Source organism: Falco naumanni, chromosome 4, assembly GCF_017639655.2.
Source record: "Falco naumanni isolate bFalNau1 chromosome 4, bFalNau1.pat, whole genome shotgun sequence".
In the NCBI taxonomy this organism is placed as follows: Eukaryota; Metazoa; Chordata; class Aves; order Falconiformes; family Falconidae; genus Falco; species Falco naumanni.
In genome coordinates this window covers 54,038,756-54,058,411 of record NC_054057.1, presented here as the reverse complement: position 1 = coordinate 54,058,411, position 19,656 = coordinate 54,038,756, and the positions used below count along the sequence as shown (strand labels likewise).

The following is a 19,656-nucleotide window of genomic DNA, read 5'->3' as shown; positions in this document are numbered from 1 at the left end:
GCACAATATATTCAAGCAGTGAGGAGCACTGAGGCACAGGATACCAAAGGACATGTTCAGGGCATAGGAAGTTGACTTAAAATCTGAAAATCAAGCCCTCCTCTCTAAGGTCCCTGCCCACTTGCTTCACCAGTAACACTGGCAAAATAATATTTATTCTCATCCGAAGAGGCATAGTGGGTAAATTAGCAAAAGGCTCTGAATGGCATTTTCAGAAAAGGCTCAGTTATTTGGAAACCTGCCACCCAGTGAGAGCCAGAACCACTGTGTGCCTGGCTCACAACTGAGAATGGCAGCGAGGCTTTTATATCAAAAGTCCTGAAAAATGCGCTAATAACTAATATGTAAATATAACAGAGCAATCTTTTTATCTTTAATACTGAAACACATATGTTTTGTGGCATGTTTTGCTAATAACATCATAGAATCTCTAGGCTCTTTTAAAGTCTAATATTGAATTTAATGACCTAGAACTAATAAGTTTTATTTACCATGCTGAAAAAAATCATCATGTAGTAACTAAGGTAATTTATTTCAGTTTACCTTTAGTAATAATGCTCAGATCAATAATACTTGGATAGCCCAAATGCCCTCAAGTCTTATTTTGTGCAGTGAAAATTCATTGCACTGTATTGATAAAAGCAATGATGCATTTCAAATGATGCAGATGCATGAGGAGGAAATGAATTATTTATCATTTGGTTTGGATACATACTAAGAACCTTGTAAGAAAGTGCTAATATTTTTCATTGTGAAAAGGGTTTGCATTTAGGTACCACTCTGACAGCCCTTCAGACTAAAATTGCTCTGCTTGAGAGCTACAACAGTTAGCTGGAGTGCAGCTTCCCTGGGCTGCTTGTCCATGGGCCGAAAGATTAACCACTTCAAGCAACCATCCAAATTGTAAGGCAGCAGAAGCCTTTCCTTTGGCAAGGATGAGCTGTTGGCATGAAAGAAAACCTCATCTTTCTGTCTATCATCGGAGGAACAAAGTTGCCGTGCAGTTTGCGGTCTTGTGGGTGTTTGGGGTCTGCCTTAGGAAGGAGCCACACCGCCGTGCAGGTGTGTTTGAGGTGCTGCCAGGTGAGCACCCCAGCATGGGTGCTGCCAGATGAGGGCCACACACTCACCCCAGCCCCTGCCTTATGTTAAATGAATGTGAGCTAGAAACTGTTCACAGGTTGTTAGTGTAAACCTGGTGAAGGCGTAAATAAAATTGGGGTATTCGCTTCGTTGTCCACCTTGCTAAACAGAGATACTAAATTCAATCTAGTTTAAATATGTATTAAAAAGGCTGAAGTGATTGGGTTTACTGGTCTTAATCGTTCAAAGAAAACTTGCCCCATTCCCAATTTAATATCCTATCTCATGGTAGCTTGTTTCTGCAATATTTTTTGTGAGAGCTCTGGCTTTTCAAACACTCTTGAAGTATTTTCTAAGACATGCAGCAAGTTACTTGGAGCACAGCACTTCGGTTTGTGGTGTTTAAGGTTTCAGTGAACTTCCTGCCCCAACTGCAAGGAGCCCCACAACCCTGAGAAGCTGTAAGGCTGACCTTATGCTGAGATAAAGACAAACCACTAAAGGAAAACGCTGTGTGGACCAGAGGGAAAGACTGGAGAAGGATCTTCTGGTCTAGCACCACACAGAAGTGTGTGGCAGTGCTGCTCCATACCGACGTGGAGGTTTTGTTGGGGATGGCCTTCAGAAACCCTCTGTTGTGATTCATGGAGATATGCTAGTTAAGGAAGCCCACAGTGAGCTTTTAGGTAGTGGTGGTGTCAGTGGAAGTATCTGTGCTTTAGAGATGGGTGATTACTATTCTTAATCTAAATCACAGAATCACTGAACAGTCAGGGTTGGAAGGCACCTCTGGTGATCATCTAGCCCAACCCCCTGCTAAAGCAGGCTCACCTGGGGCAGGCTGTGCAGAGAGTCACTTCCACGTGGGTTTTGAATGTCCCCAGAGGAGACCCCACAGCCTCTCTGGGCAGCCTGTCCCAGGGCTCTGTCACCCTCAGTGTACAGACGTTCTTCCTCACCTTCAGACGGAGCTCCCTGTGTTGCAGTTTGTGCCCGTTGCCCCTTGTCCTGTCGCTGGGCACCACTGAGAAGAGCCTGGCCCCAGCCTCCTGCCACTTGTCCTTAAGATACTTGTAGATGTTGCTGGGATCCCCTCTCAGTCTTCTCTTCTGCAGGCTACGCAGGCCCAGCTCGCTCAGCCTTTCCTCATCAGGGAGATGTTCCAGACCCCTCATCATCTTCACAGCCCCCCACTGGACCCTTTCTGGTAGTTCCCTGTCTCTCTTGAACTGGGCATGCCATTGCATGCCTTCACAAAGTGACATCCTGTGCTGCCAAAGCAAAATAGATAAGAGATCATGCTCTGCCACAATAAGCAAGAAGAGAAGAGTATGTTAAACCATCTGAATGATAGTTTTGGTTTTGGAGCTCATCCTGGATCATCTTCTTCAGGGACTTCTGTGGATCTGTTCTCTGAGAGCACCAAAGAGAAGTTGCCCTAGTCCATCCTTCCAGCTGCCAGGCAATTGCCAAAGTTCAGTAGTGACAGTAACCTGTTCACTAAAGACAGGAAACCCAGGAATTAATGGCTTTTTAACACACTGTAATAGGCTGTGGAGGAGAGCACTTCTGCCATGTAGCTGTTTTGTTCATTACTGCTAGAGAGAACGAAATGAGAAATCAATTTGGCTCTTTTAAAAATTAATACAGTCTGCAGGAGCGAGCTGGGGAGGAGCTCTGTACCTTGGCTTTAGCAGCCCCTCCATGCCCAGCTGCTCTGCAGTGCTGGGTTGCTGGTGGGGCACGTGTGCTGCTGTTAGACTGAGAAATTCATCCTTCCACGTGTACAGCAACTTCTGAATTTAGAGGGAGAAATGTACTGGAGAAAGTCCTGTTTGTGAAAAATATTGCACCCTAGAAAAGTGTAGTAATGTTGTAATGGTCAGATGGGGGTGTGTGGCGTGTTTGTGTTTTTATTGAGTAGTTCAATGTCTTGAGGACGTCAGGATTTTCATATGTGCCTAACGCTATATTTAGGAGCCTCCATAGGTAACCTGATTTCTCCAAAACCTGCTCAGTCCAGACAGTCCCCTGTCTGTCACTGAGTCAAATGTCCTCTTGAGGTACCAAAATATGGCCTTAGCTATTGAACATCTAAATATCCACATGCAGTAAAAATGGCCTCAGACTTTCAACGTGGTAGCTTTGTATTTTATGTCTCTGCATCTTGCCAGGTTGAGTGAAGAGTCTGGCCCAGGGACAGGGCTGGTGGCATGAAGGACACCTGGGAGAGGTGAGATGAAAGGGAACATGTGATGTGGAGGACATTGGCAGTGTGATGCTGCACAGGGAGGACAGGCTGCAGAGTCGCTTGGGGGAGAAGTCCAGGCAAGCGGGGAGGATCTTGGAGGTGTACAAGGAGGAGCAGGAGCTGGAGTTGTGCAAAGGGTGAAAATGAGCCTGGAAGTCAGTCCTGTGATGTTGCCTGAGAAATGGCTCAATGGCCTAAGATTAAGAGCTGGAAAACACATTCAGTTGCTAAGGCAATATCAGAGGGAATGATTAGCAAATCAAAGACAGCTGGAAGAGGCAGGAGATGTCCTTGGACTTCACTTCTTGTCTGGGTTCTACTAACACCTACTCCCTATAACTGCCTAATTCTGTTCCCACTGACAAAGCAGAAAAAACAGGCTTCCCCCCGACAGGCAGCATGATGGTCGCACTCTCACGTGTTGCACCAGCAATCTGGGTTCCTACACTTTCTATAGCCATTAGCAGAAACAGATTCCCCATTTCCCTTTCAAGCCTGGCTCCACTAAAATTACTGCTTTTCTCTCCAACTAACTCAGCAGGGAGGCTGGTGGTGCCACCTGTGGGGATGGGGTCTGCTAGTGAGGAGCAGCTTTGGGGAATAATTTGAGGTAACAGGTGTGTGAAAGCTAGAACCGCTTGGGCTCCTTTGTGTGTTACATTTGTTTGCAGATTTGTGGTGAAACCCCATGGGAATTAGGTAGATGCTGCCTCCTTTGCTCCTCCCCGCCGTCATGCTTTGTCACACCAAGGTGTGTTTCTGTGCTCTGTATTGCTGGCAGCGAAGGCAAAGCTGCTAAATTCAGTGCTGGGTCCGTTTACCCTGCCAGCAAGGCAGATGTACTGCAGCTGCACCCAGTTCACAGGGGGGAGACTTTTGATTAAAAAAAAAAAAAAGGGGAGAACAGCAGGAATGGAGACAGGAAGGAAACAGCACACTGCCACGGGGATCGCTGCATCTGTGGGGGACTTTTGAAGATGCGGCTCACATCTGCAGTGTTTCTGCTGATGGAAGAAAAGGAACACACACGGCAGTTCTGCCTACGTGCTTAACAGTTTGAATCCAGTTTAAAAAGGATTGGGTTTTTGTTGTTTTTTTTTTTTATCTGTTTCAAAGCGGTTTGAAATCAAAACCTTCTGTTCTCGGAGCCAACAGAAAAGCACTGGTTTTAGCAGGGTTTAACTGGGAGAGGGATTAGGTGTTCCCTCAGTGGGTGCTAGCTATAAACCCAGATGAACAACTAGAGGTACAGCCTGACACTGGTAGATGTGCTTCCCCAGCTGACACCTGGGAAGCAGGTAATGGTGAGCTCCCAGCTGTCCCCAGGCCCTGGGGAAGGGGGGAACTGCTGCAAAAAAATTACCTTCGATAATCCTTTAAAAGGGTGGTTGTAACTGGAGCCTGGCTGGTTGAATTTGTACTAAAATAAAGCTAGGTTTTTTTTTTTTCCTTTGCCTCTTCAGATGAGTGCAACACAGGAAAGAGGAGGGAGAGGAACAAGGAAAGCCATACTCCTGGGTGATGGAGCAAGCAGAGGGTGACAGTCTTCTCCTTTGCCCAGGAGGCTGGCAGTGTCTTATCATGATCAAGGTTGCTTTGGGAGGGAGTAAGAAATATGTTTCTTCTAGATCCAGCACTGCTAAGGAAATCTGGGCAGGTAAGTGGGGACTCAGTTTTGAACTGCAGGTAAGGAAGATCAAGAATGAGGGATTGCATGAACTCGCTGAAGGATTTCCTAACAGTCAGGCTGGTGGAAGGGTAGAAAAGTTTTGGAAAAGGAGCACCTGGGAGATGAGAACCTAGGAAAAAACAGAGGGAGGAAATGAGGTGTGTAATCACAAGATATGCTGGGCAAGAAACACATTCAAAGGAGGATTGTAAAGGGATGATGGAGAAAGGAGAGGCATTTCAGGGTGTTTGGGCCTCTTAAGCAGCTGGTCCCAGTCACTGGATACTGCTGGTACCTTCAACAGTGATGGCCAGAAAGGTTTATGTCTTTTGACACAGTCCGTCTTTAGGTGCCCTCTATTCTGCAAGAGGCAACTTCCTTATGTTTCCCTTTTCTTGTTTGGTTGTTTGGGGTTTTTTTAACTTTAAACTGAAGTACTTTTCCATTTTTCACACTGCCCTGTCCAACTCTGATTCCTTCTTGAAGGTTTTTCACTTGGTGCAAAGCACATTTTCCTAATTCAGTAGCTTTTCCTGAGCTTGCTGCACTGCTCTTGGAGTGCTTACCAAGGATTAATTAAAGCAGTATGTGTTCTTCTACTTGTTCCTTTTAATGAACATTAAATAAATATATGCTGAGATACCATAATTTCATAATTTGGAGTTGGGAAATGCCGTATTTCTGGTGATTAAACTTTATATCAGATATTTATAACTGAAAATTTAGCAGGCAAAGATTTACTTATCTAAGAAAAAAAGTCCCTGGTGAGCCTGGATCTCCTGACTGTATTAAGCTGTTGAACACATAAGAAGCAGTACTTTTTTTTTTTCCTTACAAGAAGTAGCACCAGACTTATATAATTCATTAAAAGACATTTAGAATTAGATAATTATCACTGATCAAGGGAATATAATTATACTTCAAAATGTAGATATACAAATCTCACATCAGTGAGTATTCAATTAAGGACTGAAGAGACCAAAGGTTTGCCCAGCCCCAGATCCTGTTTCCACCAGAGGTGAGTTGTATGTGCACAAGGACTGGAGGGCAGGGAACTTCACACGCTTTTTAGCTCAGGGAATTACCAGATCCTCTTGTAGTTTCTTCTGTTTAGTAACCCCAAATGTTTTGCTCTTCCAAGTCACTTGCCAAGTGCCCTCCAGAGCCTTTTGCATCCACCACATCCTTCAGCAACCTGTTTCACTGGCCTAAGACCTGTTGCGTGAGGAACTGCTTCCTTCTGCTTACTTAGGAGCTTGCTCCTGTTTGCTTTGCTTGATGAGCCTTAGATTAGTACCTTGGACCATCCTTGCCATTTCTTGACTGTTTTGCATCTCTAATATATTGGTTTAGAGAGGATGGGATGGGAACTACAGGCAAGGATTACACAGGAGTATCAGGGTTGGCTTCTCAAATGTGCTCAAATGATTTGAGATTCATGGCACTTTAAGGCAAGTGCATGCATGTAATATAATTTGTTTGACCCCAAGGAAAAGCTAGAAAATTTTGTACTTTGTTAGAATTAAAATCTATAGGTCCCAGTACCTAGTTATACCACACTGAGTGATCACGATGCCATAAAATCATGTAATGTAGGTCCCCAGCAGGACTTCCACAGCTTTATGTGGAACCAGCGCTGGGTCTATACCCATACTCCTGAGTTTCAAAACCGATTACTTTGCTGACATCTCTTTCCATTGCCTGTAATGAGAAATAATCTCTGACAGAAAATAAGGTGATCCTGTAAGTGATCACGAGACAGAAGTGGCTGTGCATGCTGAGAAACAATCCCTGATGATCAGAGTTTAACACCTCTAAAAGCCACTTCTAGTCCCATGCTTAGCAGGGAAAGAACTCAAGGTAAGAAAGCCAGTATGAAGAGATGAAAGAAGGAAAACAAAACACAAAGACAAGAGTGGGGAGCAACTCCCTAGGACATTGGATTGATGGGGAGAAGGAGCTGAACAGGTAACCAGGTTTGTGTATGGCTGGGCAGGGAGTTTGCCTTCACAACACTGCCAGCTGCCTATGATGCCAAATGTTAATTTTGCTACTTGTCTTAAAGTTCCAGCTTCTGGGGACAGGTGACATACAACAATACTTAGTCTGAATAAAAAAGAGAATGAAATAAATGTTAAATTTTTTAGCAGTCAAAGACATTATTAAAATTATATCTAAATGGCCATTCAGAAGCTAAACATAGCTGGAAGGTAAATGAAAATAATCTAGTATTTGATTTCCTTAGAAAATCTATTTTTAAAATGTCAGGTTCCTTTGAAGACTTATACCTGATTTGTCAATGTTTAAGATTTATAATAATTCACAAAATCTGGTTAATCAGCTTCAAAGCATTTTCACTTTCCAGAGAAGGCAGATTACAGTGGTGTGGATGGAAAAAAAGTAAACAAAGTCTAGTAAAAAGGCAGGGGAAAAAATCGAGACTCAAGCCAAGAAGAGAAAAAACCTTTCAGCTCAGAAACAGTTTCCCCATAAAGGGCAAAATTTTTGATTTACTGGGATAAATTATGGTTACTTTGGCATGCAGTGGGTGAAAAATCAGCTGTACATTGAAGGGGTGGTATATCCAGCAGTTCAAAGAGACTTCGGGTTCGTTACAGTTACGTTCAGTGTGGTCATTTATGCAGAGTAAGTCAGTCCAGGTGCTGCCTGGAGGTGTTGGCCATGCCATGCATGTGCTGTGGTAACACCTGAATACCATGGTACCTTCAGGTACCCTCAGCTACAAAGAACCAGCAAGACATGGACATACATATAAAATCCACCAATTCTGCCTGGACAAAGCATCCAGAATTTTTTCCAGGTGTCTAATTTATTATCACCCTAATAAACACTTATTCTCGGCTCGACAGTCAATTTTCCTGTTTCCTAGTGGAGAAGAGCCCACTGCCAAGCCCTGCTCCTGCAGCTGGTGCTGGTTGCTCACCCGCTGGCGGCAGCAGCAGCAGAGAGCGGAGCTGGCGAGGGCTGAGCTGGCCCATCCGCGCCGTGACGGGGTTCACGCACATATGCGTGTACGTATGTGAAGCTGTTATCACTGCTGTTCGTTACTGCTTAGGCTGATGGACTGACTCATTTCACAAGACATACTTCTTGGAAGGCTTGTGCGTAAGCCAGGACTCTTATTCATAATTTGGAGGTATCTTTTAGTTCCTTATTCTCCTTCCCAGTGGGAGTGCAGGCTGTGATTAGTGGCATAAAAATTGCCTTAAAACATTTTTTTCAAAATATCACCAAAAGTCTATGTGTACATATACATATTTGTTCCATGTGTTCCGTATTTTCCTTCTTCCAGGTTTTAATTTCAGGGGCAGCATTTGTAGAGAGTTTACTATTAACTTTTCCTTTGAAGCATTTAGTTGATGCCAAACTTGGTAGCATGCATAAAACAGCATTAAAACATGCCCTAAAACAGATTAACCTGTAATGTTTAGTCTTTTTTCTTTTTCTATTTTTAATGCTTCACAAAGGAAGATATTTTTATAAGCAGAATTATATACCAATAATTCTAAAAGTCCTGATTTTTTTTCCTAATGGGCACAGAATGGCTAATTTAGCTAAATTATCAAGCCAGGATAGTATGAGTATGAAAAACAGGAAAGGATTTGTTAGAATTCCACGTTTTATATTTGCTTTCCTTCTCTTGGGGCAGAAAACTAAGAACATACAATAATTTCTCCTTTGTAATCAACTTTTTTAGGGGAAACAATATTGCACAATACTCAGGAGATAACAATACTGAAAATAACATGGTTTTATCCAGTTTGAGGCACATTATCACCTTGATCACTACAGTGAGTTTGGGTTGCTCCATCCTAAAAAAATGGATTGATAGGCATGGTCCAGAGAAGGATGAAGACCATGACAGAGGAATGGAAATGCGTAATAAAAAGAATTGCCCTGAGTAACAAATTATGTAAGGATAGAAAATAAAGAAAAATAGGAAGAAGTCAAGTCCTTTTCATTGAATAAGGGCATTCTTTGGTTTTAATGCCATCTGCTGAAAACTATTGAGAAGATATTTTTGGACAAAAGGTTGGGGTTGACAAGGATACAGGAAAGGACCAGGCATTCATTTGATGTAGCCACTTTTCATCTGTTGCACTTAAACCAGGTGTTGGTATCAGCCCTTCTGCTTCAGCACCTGCCTCGGCATGTCAGCCCTCCTAGCAGCAAACCCCCATTTATGCAAGGCAGTAAATGATGCAGGTTGTCGGTTCCTTGGTGCAGAGAGGAGTAGGAAATAACTCAAATCAGAAATTCAGGAATCATTTTTGGGATTTGGTATGGGACTCCCTGCAGGAGCTGGCCCGCTTGCTGCAGGCAAACCGATTTGAGATGTTCAGGGAAAGCTACTTCACTGACACAATTTTTTTTCATTCACTCATCAGCTTAAAAACGATGGGATTGTATGTATAATTGCAAACTGCTCCTCCAGTAGCAGTTCTCTCGCAGCTGGGTGCAGGGAGTTTCTGTTCTCCCCCAGGTGCCATTCCTTGCCAGGTCCACCGCCCAGCACTGCATCCAATTATTTATTAATTCTTCTTTGCGAGTGTTTAATGTGTTTCCATCGGCTCTGTAATATGGTGCCCTCTTGTGACCAGTCCAAAACCGGTAATCGTGCAGTGGTGGCCACAAGGTGTAGGATGTTGGATTTCATGACGTACCCAGCTTGATTTTCAAAAGTGTGAAGTCAGGGTGATGGCCATGACTCTGCCAGACTCCTTGCACCGTTAAACTTCAGGAGTCACACTTCTCCAAACACACTGGAAATGATAGAGTAGCATAAAAGCAATCATGAAATATTACACACAAAAATGATTTAAAGTTTATCCAGAGCTGTATATTTGTGTATTTGTATATCCAGTGAATTTGGATATTTGTATACGCAGTGAATTTGCCTGTTAATATACAAAGATCTCATTCAGTCTGTACCAAAATTTCATTACGCTGCCCATGATAATAAAAATGAAAAGGAAGAAAAAACCCAAACACTTCGTATTTTCTTTCCATCATGGCCACTAAACGAGAGTAATTTGGTTGGGGGCAAAGAGCAGGAGACAAGGAAATGCACAGAGGGATTAAGCAAGCAAGCTGTGGGGTCACATTTTAATGAAAATTTATTCATGGATTCCTTTTTTTTTTCTCCGTGTCAAATGGATTATTGCATTAACATGTAACATTTTGGGTTATGCACTCCCCTGTGCGAAGCCGAACTAAATGAGGCAGATAAGCCCCGGTGCATTAGGCAGAGAAGAGAGCGGTCACTGCACGGTGCTGCACTGGCCTGGGGGACAGCGCGGGAGCGCTTGGAGCAGGCAAGGTGGGGACGAGCAAGCAGGAATGACAGCCTGAGCTCTCGGAGGAGCTGAAAACTACTATGGCAGAATCCCTGGAGGTTTTTATACCCCCAGTACCCACGCCGACCACGTCGCAGAGCTGGGATAAGCTGATACGCGCAACCTGTTGTCCGCACTTTGTTTTGCTGTTCAGATCCATGGTGAGACCATGAAAAATACGTGGGGTGTGGATAAAGGCGTTGGGGACCATTTCCTGGGAAATTAGTTGTTTGGGGTTAAATTGCTTTTGGCCTGTGCTGAATGCAGGAAGTTTCTGGCAGGGAATCAAAGGGATGAGTGTAATCTGGTATCTCCAGCTGTCTGGACTCGGGTAACCTAGGGGTCATCTGCACTTTTCCTGCTATAACGTTAGGGTTTGAAGAGCACATGGCATGAGCACAACTGAACTGGAAAAGGAGATGACAGAGAATTTTTGAGGAAGATTTCTGAGCTCTGGGATACACCAAAGTCAGCTCAGTGTGCTGCAAAGTCCCCATGCTGCTGTCAGTCATTACGGAGAGATAAACTGAGGGCAGCAAGCAATAAAATGTGTGGGTTTGCTGTTGTTGTTAGGATTCTATAGCAGTTTTGTAATCAGGATGATTTGCCCTGGATGGAGTCAAAATGGATTTACTCCAGAGGATTTCTCATTCATTTTTTCCCTAATTGTAGCATGTCTTTTCACACCACCACCACCCCCCACCCCCCCACCCCCCATGTGTTACAAAAGCAGGTAGAAGCAGAGAAGAGGAGTTATTTGAAGCTGAAAGGAGTTCTCTGTGTCTCACGTGGACTTCAGCTTTTCATGCCTAGGCCACTAAGCCGTGATCTGAGCCTACAGAGTTCCCAGACTGGGGCTCTTTGAAGCGGAGTTCAGTCTCACAAACGAGAGGCAGCAGCGGAATTGTACCCGGTTTCAAATTTGGGACTGAAATTTCAAAGGTGTGCTCCTCCTGGATTTCAGGCTTGGTGCTGAGGTCTTCTCTCAATGAGATTGAATTAGCTTTTTTTTTTTGTTGAGTTTGGATCTTGAAAGATTTGGGATTAGACAAAAAAGAGGAACAAACTGGCATTAGTGATTTTTATAGTTTTAAGTTTTCCCAGGACAGCCTTCTTCAAGCTTTTGTCAAGTTTATTTACAACCTTGCTAGCGATGTGCATGGATATGGGAATTTTTCTGAGCTATAATTGTGTTTTGTTTTACTGGTACTACTGTAAAGGCACTATATTGGTGCACCAAGTGCAACTGTATTGAGATGATGAGCAATTAAAACCACTTCTTGCATAATAAAGCACATTCTATCATGTTGCACTTACTTAATATACCAGTGCAATGTGTTATACAGCATTTAGCTAAATTATGGTAAATCACCTATTTAAAGAAGTTTTCCTTTCAGCCTCTCATGTGAAAAAAAAAATAGGCTGGAAACAGTAAAAGGGTAATGACCCATAATGCCAGAAAGATAAAAATGGGATTTCAGTCGTCTCCTGGAATTAAAGGCTGTAGCGATGTTGTTAAAGGCAAGCTGTTCCCTGTCCCCTGTTGCTTCCTTGCATCAGCATCATGAAGTATAACCGACTCTTCCTTATTTCTGCACTGCAGAGTAGCAAGACTGAAGAAAAAGGAGTTGCTGGTGGGGGCAGGTGTGTTGAAGGCAAAAGGCAGGGTGGTGGCAGCGGGCTGTGATGAGATACAGGTGTCAAGGTCTACAGGGACCATCCCTAAGGACCAGCTCTCACTGTGGGTGGGATGAAGCTGCAGGTATGGAAATGGGGTTTCTTTGCTGTTCACAGCTCATGATCCTTGCTGCCATCTCTCTCGTTATCCCAGAGCCAGCTTACTGCAGCACCAGGGGACAGGGGATGGGAAGCCTTCCCTGCATTTTCTCTCTGGGAAGCAGCTCGGTATCAAAACAAGCTTGGCTTCTGCTTTGGGGAGGGAATTTCAGATTCAGTTGTTTTATGGGTACATGCTACAAATACCAAATAGATGAACTGCAGGACTTGAAAGAACAACAAATCATAGTATTAAATGCATCATCACAATGGTCACCTTTTCCACCTCAATTTGGGATTGCATCTGTCTGGACACCTGAACAGGCTTCCATCAGGGGCTGATTGTGCTTTTATTTTGCTTTATGTTCAATGTGGTTAAGTCCTAAAGCAGTTAGTGACCATGCATGGTCCTTGCATTTGTTGAATATTTATTCCCTGTGCTTTTCTGAGGCGTAAACCACACCTCCCCCAGGGAGTGCAGGTCCTGGGGGGGCCACTCTCCTCCAGGACTCCAGTTAGGCACATACTGTCCTAAATGAGTCAATAATCCTGCAGGCTTACTAAATAAGATCGTTTCCCCTGCCATGAAAGCACAGTAAAATAAGTATTTCCCCAAGCCTGTGTTCATCCTTCTCCCTGTTCATATCATGTTCCACCTTCTCCCTCGTTTGGTGCTTTTTGTTAATGTTTGCTGGGGTTTTTTTCTGTCAGTTTTTATTTCCTCTGTGAATTTCCCGTGTGCTGTCGTTTTCCTCTCTGCTTCCATTGTTTCCCAAAACCTCAGGCGCTCTCTCTCTCACAAGCAGTCTCTGAAGACAGTAGGCTCATGCTTCTGCTGCATCTGGCAGGATTAAGGGATTTTTTAAGATCTTGACCCCACACACCGCAGCCTGTTAACCTCAGCTTATCCTCTTCCCTCCCCTGTGTCACTCAGAAAGTGCATCATTTTTTTTTACAGGAAATCCCAAGTCCCCCCCAGTTTCCTTGCCACGGGAGATGCTCCCAAGCTGTGTGGATGGCTGTACCCACACGGGCGCCTGGTGCCTCGCCTGTGCTGACAGGCTCCTCTCTCCCCTCGGGGCTGTGGGTGGGTGGGCTGGCTTGCGGGTGGGAATGCCGGTAGTCACAGCAGGGAATGCTCCCTGCTGCCCACCCCACAGCTTGCCCGGGTACCCGCTTCAGTCGTGATGCTGTTCCCACGGAGACACACTATATTTCAGTGTAAACTGGCAGCCTCCCCCAGTCCTGCAAATGTGGGTAGTCACTTATAAGCCAGTTTGATTTGGTTGTTTTAGTGTTGTTTTTTTTCCCTGTGTGCCACAGGTCAGCTGTGGATAGTCCAGGTTTGCTCTCTCCAGCCAGCCCCCCCTCTTTGCCCCTGGTGTGTGCGTGCTGGGGGTGAGGGCTGTGGCATGCCCAAGCCCACCCAAGGGGCGTACCCCTTCTGTTCCCCACCTCTGGTCTCCAGCCCCTGTGCTGGGGCTCACCTGGCAATCCAGAAGACTTGCTGGGATGCTAAACAAGCAGAAGATTTTTTTAATTTTAATTCCACTTCCTCATCTTCATATGTTTTTCCAAATGAATATGGCTATAGTACATGCCATTGCCAGCCTGAAAATACCAATTCCGTCTGAAAAAATATCTGTCCTACTGTTGCAAACATTCTGCCCATTATCTTGTTAGATGTTAAGTGCTAACCAGTTGTGTGTGATCGATACCCGCCTGGAAGGACGCCAAGAAACCCTTTGCTGGTTCAGGCATTGCTGTTGTGTCAGCCAAGGGGGGCTCAGCCTGGCTGCGTGCTGAGTGATGCCCTGCACCGCGGTGGGCAGTGCTGCAGGGCTGGTGGAAGGCTTGTCCTTCAGATGGAAGATAAAATTCTAAAGACCTGACTGCTTTCCATCGTTAAAAACCTCACAGCACCTTTTGTTTTTTCAGAAGAGAGAGGGTGATAGCATCAGGCTCTTGACTTGTTTCCAGCTGCAGTAATCGGTTTCATTGGGTTGGACAAGGGGGTTGCGAAGCTCAGAGGAATCTTCCAGGGGTTCTGACCCCACTGTAAAGCCCAGCAGATGCAAACAGCCTGCCAGCTGCCGTAGGTCATGCCTGAGGTCAGGTCGAGCAAGGGCCTTGCTACAGCGGCAGGGATGAGAAATAACAGGAGAGTGCCAGTCCCCTCTTGGTGGCCCGGTGACGTTCGCTGCGCCAGCGCAGAGCTCCGTCCCAGCAGCACATGGCCTGCCGCAACGTGACCTCGGTCCCTGCACAGTGATGTGGGCTGAGTCCCGCAGGATGTGCTGCCGCCTGCTCTCTTGACATGGCATCATTTGTTTGTCAGGCTTGTTGGTCATGCTGGTATCTGGAGGTTTACTTATCTGAAATGGTTCAGAACAACTTCAGGACTTAAATTCCCTTTATTCACCAATCTTCCTTAATCTTAGGGATTGAGAACAATAATTCCCTTGACACTGCCTTTCATCAGACTAAGACTCATTCAATTATCTTCCGCGTCTGTTGATCTGAAACTACAGGACTTGGGAAGTTGCCTTTTCCTCTAAATCTGTGGCTCTAAATGATGGGAGCTGTCCTAACAGTCCTGATACTGCCTTCTGCCTTTTGCTGAGTCCTGCTGCTGACTTGCTGCATGTGAATAACTTTTTTTTTCCCCTCTGTTTTTCATTTGTCAGTTGCTAAACTGATAGAAAATTACAGTTTCATCAAAAATATTTTTTAGAGCTGGATTTAAATTCTGATTCCTTCTCATATTTTATCACATAGTTCTGCTTTCTGCTCTCCGTAATGTCTGACAAATAATGAAAATTCTCCTCGAAAGCATGCTGGTCCTGCTGTTACCTTACTAACCAGTCTCTCATCTCTGATAGCGTGTAGTTACTTAGTCTCATCAGAGGAGCTGTACAGCCATAGATTTGTGAGCATTGACATTAATGCAAATCTGTGTTCCTGTAGCAGGATGCAATTCCTTCTATTCTTTGCGCCGCCAGCACTCAAACTTACTCCTAGAAGTAAAATTGTCCCAGACATTCTTGGCCACTGTGATGAGCTGCTTAGTCTGGTGCCTGGTCTGACACACTGCAATGTAAAAAGAAGTGGTTTTGGCACAGGCAAGTGCTCCTCTAGCCCAGTGCTGGATCTCTAACCACGGCAATAGCTGATGCTATGTTAGACTTAAGCCTGGCCCCTTTTAATGGTTCATAATGAGGCAGCCCTGCATTAGGGATGATCGATAGTATATCCTAGCTTTTTTCTTTAATATCTGACAGTTTATCAATTGCCCATGAGTTTTTGTACTCCCTTGTTTTATATCATGGCAAATCATCTGTGCTGTCTTGCTCTCTTAGTGATGTCCAACGTTTTGTTGGCTGTTTAGGATGCCTCTGCCTATCGAGCTGATAATTCAAGGTCCCCAAATGATACCAGTGACAGCTTCATGATCTTTCTGCTGAGTTACAACTGCCAGTTGCAGGTTCAGCAGCACAGCAGCACAGGTGGGCGAGTTTCCAGAGAACCCTGTGCCTTTCCTGATGGTCAAACCTTGGAAAGGATTGGCCAGGTAGCATGCCTGAAAATGCAAAACCTGCACTGGAGCCACAGGGCATAATGAATTGTACTTTTAAGAAAAATCCCATGTTTTTGTCTTGTTTCATCCTAAACAAGAGGCCAGCGGGCAGAGCTGCCAGGCTAAGCAAACCCATGTGTGTGCTGTTCCTGCCGAGGACTCAGCGACTGCAAGGGGCACGAGCTCCCTGTCACTAGATCTGTTCTCTCTGCACGTGTATTTCCTGACTGAATTTAAAAGAAAGATGTGTACAAAGAAGCTGGGAAACTCTGACACTGCAAATATATCATTGGTGTTGGGTTTTCTGCTTTCACTCGTTCTGCTTAGCAGGTTTTTAAAAATTTCTGCCAAGGCTGCCCCATTCCTCTGTGCTGACTCTCTGCAGCACCAAGGCTGCTCTGCTATTTCTAGTTACCACTGCTTTTTGTAATCAGTCACTTTGTGAGCTTGACTACATATCCGTGTCTACACTCACAGACACGTAATATATCCTACCAACCAGACATCTTCCTGGAAGTTGAAAGAGGGGGAGGAGTTGGCAAAGTGAACTCTGCTGTTAAGAAATGGAGTACATGGCTTTATGCCTGAAAGTTACAATTTTCAGCATCATTTACACTGAACACCAGCCTCAAAGAAAGGCAGGTATGAAAAATAAGATGCAGTGATGACCTTTATCAGCTGTGGTGACAACTATAAATCAGGCTGCAAATTCTCATCAGCTCACTGAACAGAATTCATTACAGGCAGAGGCTGCTGCATTGCTTTTCGTCTTTGATTGAGGTATGTCCCATTTAAATAAATGCTCTTGCACTGGAACAAATCACACATTTCAAAACAAAGTCCAGGAATATTATTCATTAATTGTTTTGAGGTCCAAGATAATACAACTTACAGACCAGCTAAACCTCATGGTGTTTTGCTTGGAGTATAATGCAGAACAATTTGTTCTTCTCTTAAGCAGACCAATTTTCTGTTCATTAATTCAAATGCTGTGTTGATGGCTTGTATTGAATATAATAGCAAGATTTACAGCCCTAACAAATCAGTGCTGCTTCATTTATTCTTCCTTATTCATACCAGAAGTACATGCAGCAGATTAGCACCTGATTTTAAAATTGTTGCACTTTAACAAATAATGAGAAAGTCTTTCATCTCCTACTTCCAACTATGGAGCAACTTTTATGTAATCATCTTGAAGTTTCACAGTTTATTAAAATGTTATGTTTTTCTGGAACACAGGGAGCAATAAAAGTTTAGTAGCAATTTCATTACGGGCACTAATGTAACTTCCATCAGTTCGTGCAATGTTCAGGAAACAGCTACCAAGTATTAACAGCCCCACAGACTCATTAGATTAATAAGCTACTTTACCTGGGTACCGAACTTTGAGCTGAGTTTCACTGCTAGGTTGGGGTTTTTTTCCCCGTAATTAGGATATATCCTGAGAGGCTTACAATTATCCAAATGCTTTGCCGGCCATATTTAAAATGTGATTTTTCTGCCTAGAACTTAGTATGTAATTGGAAAACATTCTGTGTTGTTGTCATAGGGTGATTATTAAATCAGCAATCTTTTTCAAAATGTCTTGTAGTCAGGTAATATTCTGTCTCTCAGTTTAGTTATTCTTGCTATTTCTGGAATACCTGAAAAAAAAAATGTGGACTGCATACTTTCCCCATATAACAAATGATGCCTCAGCCCTAGTGGCCTAAGAATATAAAGGCAAGGTATGTAGAAAGCATTAATACCTTTTATTATATCAGTCCCTAAATTGTCAGTAAAAAATATTTTTTTTAGGGATTTGGCCACAGAAGCTAGAAGTTAAAGTTGTAAATAAGTCAATGCTGGATCAGACCCCAGAGGTTGTCTCTTCTGGTGTCTGGCCTGGGACAAGAGCAAATACCTAGGGAAGATTTTTAGAAAGTAGGTGAATTTCTCAAGATGATAATTTGGGATATGCTAGTCGTCCCTTGCAATTGAAGGTTCAAGGGCTTTCTGAAAAGTGCCTCCCCTCAAGATCCACAATCTTTGATGGATTTTTCTTCCATTTTTCTAGTTCTTGCTTGGAGCCACATGCAGTCCTGGCACCTGCTCTCCTCTGGGACCATGACTTCCACAGCTTGTTTACCTTCTGCGGGAAGGAATAATCCCTTTTATTTGTGCTGAACCTGTCACTGGCTGGTGTCACTTAGTACCTCCCCATACTTATTTTGGAAAAGCAGGGAATGAGCATTCATTATTTATCTTCACGCTGCTTATGACTTTTTTGACTTCTGTCCTCGTTCTGTTCAATCACTTCTTTCCCACCCAGGGTTAAGAATCTTCATTTGTTCTGTTATAAATTGTATGAAGCAATACTGTAAAGTCCTGAGTATAATAAGGCATACTTAGGAAAGTGCCATGCCCTTGGACAACACTCCAGAACTATTGACAAAATTTTAATACTGTCAAACCCAAACAGGAGCTCTCTTCATTATTCTGGTCTCAAATGCAAGTCTTAATCTAATTCAGATCCTGCATATTTTATTCATCACTGAAGATGCTGATAACATTTATTCTGTAGTTAAAAGAAAGAGGTGCTTTGAGAATTTTTTTGCCTACAAGTGTAAAGGGCTGCTGCTGTGATTTGGACACTGAGAAGAATCTTTCTAAGTCTCTAATATCTTGTTGTCTGTTTGTAAAGGATCATCTGTTTTACAGCAACAGCTTGGCCTCACAGAATATGATTCATCCCAATCTCAGAAAAGATTTTTTTCTTCCTACGCTTACATATAAAACTGTGATATGTAGGAGATGACTGTTTTTGATAGTAGTAAGTTGAGCATAGAAGCTTTTCATCTACACTTCCAGAGCTTTTTACAAAGATGGTTAATGACTGTAATGAGGATTGCTGTCTCCAGCTTAGAAATAAAAGAAGACTGAGAAATAGGTAGGGAAAGAGTATGCTAGTTCCATACATCCAGGTTTTGAAAGAACTGGGTCTCTGTATCCAGTGTTGTCTTCAGGAGGTTACACCGAGCTGGGCAGTGTGTACCTGCTTGTGGTTACAATGAGTTGGGTCTGTGTTTGAATAGATCCCATAGGACATAAACTCGCCTTTGACTCATTCCAGGACAACTCGTGGATAATGTTTAACCATTCATGTGTCCCTAACACTTGTGGAATGCATCATGGTAGCCACCCTGGGGTAGCCACAGCGGGGGCAGGCAATGAGGAATCATTTTCCTAACTGAAGCTGAAGGCAGGCATTTGGTAGGATCCATCAGTTCTCAATCTTAGTTTAGCCAGGTTGCAAAAAAGCAATAACCCTACTCCCGTGTCAAGAAAAGCTGTCAAATATTTTAATGGAAGTGTGCTCGGGACTTAGGTTTTAGGTTTTATCTGTGGGGCAGTGCATGTAAGGACTGGTCAGACTCGAACTTCAGTTTATGACATCTGACAAGATGACAACCCTTTACTGCTGTAACATTTTTCATCCTGAACCTTTGACCCTTACTCATTTGGAGTTTTTTTCATGTGTCTACCCCAGCCTTTCTGTCAAGTAGGCTTTGAGCTTTGAGAGCTGGAGACTCTCTCCTGCCTGTGCAGAAGCTACCACCGGAGGGGATCCTTGTCCTTGCCCACATATCCGGAGTGCTGGAGTAGTCCCAAAGTGCCAGAGGGACAAGCCAACTTGTCTCGTTCCATGTGAAAATTGCAGTTCCTTTGTACGCATCTCCTTTCTGGTGTAGGTTTGCAGGACAAAGGGTGGAGCTGGAAGATCTGCACAATATTAGGTTCCAGAATCTGCTTTGTTAGAGGGTGATTTGCTTTTAACTTTCAGAGAATTTTCAGGCATCTGGCTAATTAAACTCCTACAGAAACCGAGGATCTTACAAACCTTTAAGGATAAGGAGTGGTGTTCGACCTGGAATTTTTTCCTACACTAACCATGAAGCAAGCT

General features: G+C 43.8%; 1 protein-coding gene across 2 annotated transcripts in view; it reads left to right on the top strand.

Moving 5' to 3' along the window:
- DPP6 (dipeptidyl peptidase like 6) overlaps nt 1–19,656 on the top strand; it is a 423,216-nt gene that overhangs the window by 252,571 nt on the left and 150,989 nt on the right. The gene's annotated exons all lie outside the window — the stretch shown is intronic.